The sequence below is a fragment of the Erigeron canadensis genome, chromosome 6, assembly GCF_010389155.1.
Source record: "Erigeron canadensis isolate Cc75 chromosome 6, C_canadensis_v1, whole genome shotgun sequence".
In the NCBI taxonomy this organism is placed as follows: Eukaryota; Viridiplantae; Streptophyta; class Magnoliopsida; order Asterales; family Asteraceae; genus Erigeron; species Erigeron canadensis.
Genome location: NC_057766.1, coordinates 23,953,196 through 23,961,383, shown reverse-complemented (window position 1 = coordinate 23,961,383; position 8,188 = coordinate 23,953,196).

Genomic DNA, 8,188 nt, shown 5'->3' with positions numbered 1-8,188 from the left:
GTAACTATATATCTTATAGTTAGTTAAAATAGGGGATAGAACATCAACATGGTAAATTGGTAATAACATAAAACTTTAAAAAGTTAGAGGTTATATGTGAAAATGAATAATAACATTTCAATTGCATATATTACAAGCCATGTCTTTGTCTGTCACTATTGTCAGTACATTCAAAAGTCAAATCACTATTTTATTTGCAGAAGGGGCGAATTTTACCCCTTTTGAGGTAAGGTGTCAATAGACAAATTCCATGGTATCAATAGCATACCCCTTAAAAAAATGGGGTTTGCTAAATAGGGTTGTGTTTAAGGTGCATAAATTATTTGTACATTTACCATGAAAATCAAGGGGTGCGCTTTTAATATGAAAAATACAAGTTGTTTTATGCACGTTAAATATAGCCGCATTTCCCTAAAAAAATTTATTTGATGGTCACATGAATTTAATTTCCACCTATAGTGGGTATGTGTGAGTTTTATATTTCCAAGCTCTGGTGATAAAGGTTGAGGTTTAAATTGGAAATCTATTCGGCAAGGGCTTTCTAACGTGGATTCGATTAAACAACGGATGCATTTTCTACATTGGAGAGTAATTCACACTTTTCAAAAAAAAAAAAAAAGTTAAAACAGATTTAGTGTGCAAACTAGTTTTTATACTCATTTTTTATATCAATCATGCTTTCCAAAATAGTGATACTCTCAACTTATGATGTTTTGTCATGTATGTCTGATTTAGTGTGAGACTTATATGGGTCAACACGACCAATCAACCATTTAAAATAGTTGGGTTACAGTTGAACTTTTGACACAATTATGTTAGGTTTGGGTTGGCATATATGAACCTTTCTTTTTTTAAAAGGCTAATTTCATTCAACAAATAACAACAGTATTACAAGAGAAATAATACATGGAAATAGGAACTATATATTTACAAAAAAACAAAAACTTCCTCCACCTACAAAGAAAAACTCTCACGTTAGAGGGGGTCCCATGCGTACCATCTCCAACATGAAAATAACTATATTGTACACGGGTATTATATAAAGTAAAACGAATAAACTTGTTCAATCTATATCACTGTATGTATTTGTCGTTCTTAGCTTAGAGAGAAAGTTAGGGATACACATAAATCCCTGACTTTTGTCGTCCAAATATATCCAGAGTATAATCGGATTTACCGATCGTGTATTGAATATTTAAAAGATGTTAAGTATGTGAACAAATCCCTTATTAACTAGACACACTTGAACCCTTGTTAACCGGCGAGATTTGGTCGCACAATATCTTCCTTATTTGGATAAAATATATTGGCTAGGAATGTCCCTAATTAATTAAGGTAGTCTTCGTAAAAGTGGGACGAAGGTTTTATGCCTTCAGGACTTCGTATGCACAACTTTGTGATAGAATTAAAAATTTGTGGGCGTCAAAGCTTTGTGCTAGATGGGTTATATCATCAGCGTCAAAACTCAACGCGCTCGCGTTATGGCTCCAGTGTGTTGGTTAGTGTGGTTGGGGTGCATTCTACAAAAATCAGTTACTACATATTAATTTTTTCCATTTATATATGACTAGCTATATATGTAGTATCTTAAGGACCTAGAGTATCCGGCTAGTATTATGATAACTGGTTAATGTTAAACGTGAAAACACGACAACACAACTAACTATGTAATAAGTAGTCATTTAAAATAGAATACACTAAAACTTTGGTGCAATAGAAAAACGATATATAATAGTCCGCCAAATGTTCAAAGAAAACGCGATACTAAATTTAAATCAAAATAAAAATATAATCAAATAAAAAAACATCTTAACTTTAAGGGCTTTTTATCCGAAAAGTACCTCAACTTGTTACTTTTTACTTTATTAGGGTCTAAACAAAAATCTGTCCTATCTAGGGGGAAAAACCGGCTAAAACACCTATGTTGGGTCTTCGATCAGGTAGCCAGTCATTTTTTATTTTACTTTTTATTCTAATTTATTTTATAATATATTATAAAAAGCAACAACCAGATCTTCATACGTAAAAACCCAGAAACATATTTCTATCAATCTCCTCTTTCCAATTATTTTGAGTCAAATCAAAAACACCCACATATATTTCAATATTTTTCAATCACATTAAAAACCCTAATTCTCCCATTTCCATCGTACTCTTCCAAATGTTCCATTATAATGATCGGAAAAGAAAATCCCGGCATAAAAAAACATTAATAAAACAACTTTAAAGAAAAAAAAAGATACAGATCAAGAACAACCAGCATTAAAAACGAAGATATAACAATGTGATCAGAATCTGAATGCCAAAACTTATCAGATCTGAATCTGGTACAAATCGAATTTGCTCGGCAGCTGCAACACACGGCGATGAAGATATGATCTGAATAACCAAGAAAGGCTAGTGATGGGGAGATGTGGCGGTGCGTTGGTGACCTTCATTTGGATGGTTGCCCTTGTTTGCTTAGATGTTGATGAAGATTATTTTGTAGCATTTTTGAGGTGCACTTCGTTTTTTCCGGCAAGGTAGGCGGGCGACAGCCGGCAGGAGGTGGGTAGTTGGATTTTGAAGAGAATCAGATATATCAAAGATGACGGCGCCGGCGGTGGCTATGTATGATGGTGGTGACAGATCAATTATTCTCCGACGGCGGCGGCTGTGTATGGTGGTGGTAATAGACGATGGTCGTGGATGGTTGTGGTGATAGGCTGAAGAATCCAGCGGCGGCTGTGTATGCTAATGGTGATAAACAGCGGTGGTAGACGGTGGTGGTGATAGGCGGCGGTCGTGAATGGTGGTGGTGGAGTAGTTGATTTGGGGGAGAGATAATAGAAAGGGATGAATGGAAAAAATTAGAAAGGTAGAACTGATTTGGGGGAGAGATAAAGAGAAAGGGAGATATATATATATATATATATATATATATATATATGTATGCATACATATATATATATAATATATATATGATTAAATAAATTGGGATTAATCGGGTCGTAGGTGCACAGATGGGTGCCACGTAAGTAATGACCAACTCCACAAAATGCTTCAGCAGGTAAAAACCCAATATAGTTGGTTTAGCCGGTTTTTTTCCTTTAGATAGGACAGATTTTTGTTTCGACTCCAATAAAGTAAAAAGTGACAAGTTGAGGTACTTTCGAAATAAAAAGCCCTAACTTTAAACACCCTCAATTTATGATATTAGTCTTTGATATTAATCCAAAGATCAAAATTTTCTTAACTTAGACTCAAATTAAAAAAGTATCTTGAGGAATCCCTTTCCTAGTCACATACCTTCGTTAATTTACTTCAATAAGGTGGCTAATTTAATGTCTCTCAACTTTCCATGTTCACCGTGATTGTTATAGTATTTTTTTTTATCTCAATGCAGAGATGTCGGTAAGTTTCTTTATTATAGTTACATTTTGAAACTCAAGTTTTTAAGTTCGAAGTGTTGATAAGAAGGTTTTCCATTTTGGCCGTGTTTGGTTCACGGAATACTTTTGGAAGGAATGGAATCTATCAAAGGAATTGAAAGTTGAAAGAATGAAATTTGTTGGAATGTTTTTCATTTTTTAAAAATTCAATTGACGTAACGATGACATCAAATGATGGAATGTTTACATTCTTATGGAATGAGATTCCCCCTTCTTTGAACAACCAAATACAATAATGAATGGAATTCAATTTCAATTTCATCAGATTATGTATGAAGTTAAAAGCACACCAAAAATCACCGAACAATAATCTTCTTTTTTGACTTGTATATCTTCTTTTCTATTTCTTTTTCATCTTTTGTGGCAAAAGAGTTTACATATATATTTCATATATCTGTATTGTGTGTTATTTACAACTTTACATATTCTTAACTTCTTTATAGCCATATATATATATTTTTTTTTTAACTTTAAAGGTGAATATGTATTATCTCATCAAAAAATATGTACAATCAAATACCAGTGCTATGGCCATATCCATGCACTATACAATCTAAACTACACACTCTAACTCCTGCACTAACCAAAAAACTGAATACACAAGGAAATTGCAACAGAATAAAGACTGCAGAATCCAAACTAGTGCTAGAAAAGGACCAACAAGTGTCATCTTGCACCACTCTCTATTCCCAATCGAAAACACTAGCCCAGATTACACACACCCAAGAACCAAGTACTACATGCAGACACCATACTAACTGGCATACAGAACATTATTCCTCCAACAAAGATCCCAATTTGCAGCCACAATCTTCATATTTTTGGAGTTCTTGACTTTCACTGCAAGCAATTTAAATATGACATTATCCTTAATTAGCTTGCATAATTCATCCTCATTTCTCTCTTCCTTCTTGAAATGCCTGAGATTCCTCTCTTGCCAAATATAGTAAACAGAAGCAGCTAATACAAGCTTACTTACAACAACACCAATACTATTTTGCACTCTTTTATCAGCAATTTCTTAAACACAATTCTCCATACTACAACTTAAATTCTCCAACTGTGTCATTCTTTTCATGCAATCCCAAATTTTCTTTGAGAAGGACATTGAAAAAAAAGATGACTATGACTATCAGCACCCTCATGACACAAGGTACATTTAAAAACCCCATCACATTGCCATTTTTCCATCTTATCCTGTGTCATCAGCCTCTCTTGCAGAGCTAACCAGAAAATAAAAGCATGTCTAGGTACCATTTGATTGAACCAAATCACCTTTCTCCAACCCACACTTGGCCCATTAACTCTAAGATCCTCCCAGGCCTGTTTTGTACTAAAATCCACATATTGATTATTATTATTAACCCATTGTATTTTATCTTCTTTATCAAGCTGCCAGCTAGGAACACTAATATTTCCAATGCATGGAAATCTTGTTATCCACTCTTTTGGCCAATTCCATCCATCTTCATTATACATATCTTCAACTCTCATATTATCTTTCAATCTAGCATCATAAATTGCACTTCTTGGTATAAAATCAGACAATGGCCCTTCTGCACACCATTTATCATACCAGATGGAAGTTTTCCTCCCATTCCCAACTACATATCTAACATGCCTCTGGATCAAATCTCTAATTTCAATCATAGTCTTCCAACCCCAGATATCACTCTTATCAACCTCAACATTCCATATATTCCTACCTTTTAATTTTACAACATTCACCCATTTTGCCCATAATGAGTCCTAATTTTCCAAAATTTTCCAAAACTGCCTAATGAGCAGAACCTCATTCCATTTCTTTAAATCTTTTAGACCCAAACCTCCTTGCTCCTTAGGCTTACACACATTTTTCCAAGCAACTTTAGCTTTCCCTTTAATAGAATCACCAGCATTCCAAAGAAATCTTTTAAACAACTGCTCTAATTCTTTAATCACAGTAGCAGGCAACAAATAAACTGATGCCCAATAGTTTTGCATAGAACCAAGAACTGAAGCTATCAATTGCAGTCTCTCTGCATAAGATAGAGTTTTTTTTCTCCAACATTCTATCTTGCTTATGACTTTGTCAACCAGCATTTTACAGTCAATAACACCCATTTTTTTTGCCAATAATGGCACACCTAAATATTTAACAGGTGATTTTCCACACTTTAATGGTAAAATTCTAATTAAATCCTGTTTTTCCTTTTCCTTAACACTGCCAAAAAAGATTGTGCTCTTTCCCAGATTAGGTACCAAATCAGAAACTTTTGAGAAATCCTCCAAAGTTTTCTTAATAACCCTCACAGAACCAACACTTCCCTTACAGAGCACCAATAAATCATCTGCAAAGCACATGTGTGATAACTTCATCTCTTTACAACCAAAGTGGTATTCAAATTCTCCAGATTCTTCAATGTTCTTGCACATAATCAGGTTGAATACTTCCATGACCAAGGTAAACAAATAAGGTGAAATTGGATCTCCTTGCCTTAAACCTCTACCACCCTTGAAATAACCATGTGTTTCCCCATTTAAGCATATAGAAAACTTAGTAGAAGACACACAAGTCATGATCCAATCAACCATCTTCAATTTAAATCCAAAATTCTTTAAGATATTCTCTAAGAAACTCCAACTCACTGTATCATAAGCCTTTTGGATGTCAATTTGCATAGCACACCTTCTTGGGCCAGATTTCCTATTATACCCTCTCAGCAGTTCTTGTGCAATTAAAATGTTATCTTGGATGTGTCTACCAGACACAAAAGCACTTTGATTTACTTGCACTATCTTACCAAGTGCTTTCTGGACTCTCTTGGTGAGGAGTTTACTAATACATTTGTACACCACATTGCAGCATGCAATTGGTCTGAAATCTGAGACTTTATTAGGTGTAGCAATCTTAGGAATTAAAGCTATAAGAGTAGCATTAATTTCACCAAGGAGTTTTCCTGTAATGAAGAACTCTCTGACAGCATTGCACACATCTATACCAATCACAGCCCATGCCTTTTTAAAGAACCCAGAAGTATACCCATCAGGCCCAGAAGCTTTATTACTATCAATATCAAAAATGGTTTCCTTAATTTCATTTTCAGTTAATTCTCTAATCATATCATTAGCATCTTTCTCACAGAGCATTCTCTTAAATAATCCCTCCATTAAAGGTTCAACACAATCAGATTTCCCAAGGAAATTCTGAAAATGGTTTACAAACTGTTTTGCAACTTCATCCCCTTCAAATCTATTCCCATTCTCATCACATATAGTTTCAACTTTACATTTATTCCTCTTGGCTTTCATCATGCCATGAAAGTATGCAGTGTTCCTATCAACTTCCTTAAGCCAATTAACCTTCACTTTCTGCTGTAATAACCTCATTTCATCATTTGTAGCAGCAACATATTCATTTAATGTCTTAACAGCCTCCTCATTGAGCTCCTTATTATGAGGATCATTATCACAAGCAACTTGATCCCTTTGTAATTTATCCTTTAATATACTAACTTTCTCAAAAATATTCCCCTATTTCCAACTCATTTTATTAAGGGGTTTTTTTAATTTCTTCAAATTCTGCACAAGTCTATACATATGGCATCCATAAATGTTTATATCCCATTCTTTCTTCACAACCTCTATAAATTCAGATTTCTCAGTAATAAAATTGGAAAATATAAAAGATCTAACCTTCTTAGAGATCCCTTCTTTGATATTCAAGATAGCAGGACTGTGATCAGAGATGAGAAAAGGGAGAAATGTACCATGAGCCTCTTGAAATTTTCTTACAAATTCATCATTGACCATAATTCTGTCCAACTTCTTTAATGTACTGCAATGCTTGCTCTTTAACGACTTGGTCCAAGTGTAGTGAAATCCACTACTCCCAATATCTTCTAATTCCAACATATATAGCATTCTGGAACTCATACATGTCATTTGTAATAATAGAACCTCCAGCAGAATGCTCATCCAATCCCAAAGTAACATTAAAATCTCCCATTAACACCCAAGGCCAATTACCAACAAACATCCTGTGTTTGCTTAATTCCTTCCAAAGTTCCCTTCTCTCAATACCATTTTTACTAGCATAAATGATATTGCAGAAAAACTTAATATTGTTATCCATAACCTCAACAATACACAACATAGTTTGATTTGTCATACCAATTCCAACTACTTTCACATTATTAGAATTCCACCCTACCATAATTCTACAAGAATTTGGGCTATACTTGACATTCGACATCCAATCCCAATTCTTAAATACTTTATTCCTAATTTTGTCCACATTATGTGTTTTCAGATGTGTTTCCAAAACAGCACACACTTGCACCTTTTCCTTTCTGATTAAATTAACAACTTCATTCTGCTTTAATTCAGTCCCTATTCCCCTTATATTCCAGCTCACAATTTTAAAATCCATAAAACAGAGTTTATCAGTAATACTCAATTAAACAAATGAGTATCACCTCCCTTCATTTCATCAGCAACCAAATGTATGGTTGTTTCATTCTCACTTTCAAGGATATCTTCTTCTTCAGTATTCTCACCATCTTTATGCACACTTTCCCACCTATCTTTAAAATAATTGATCATTATGGTTGACCAGTTCTTAGTTACCTGCATAGATGGCTGTTCTTTCCTCTTTATATAACTATCAACAATCAATTTCTCACTATAGTCAACATCAGCATACTTCTCATTACCTCCATTCTCTTCAGTTAACACTGCATATTTATTAGCATTCAAATCACCTAAATTGTTATTCA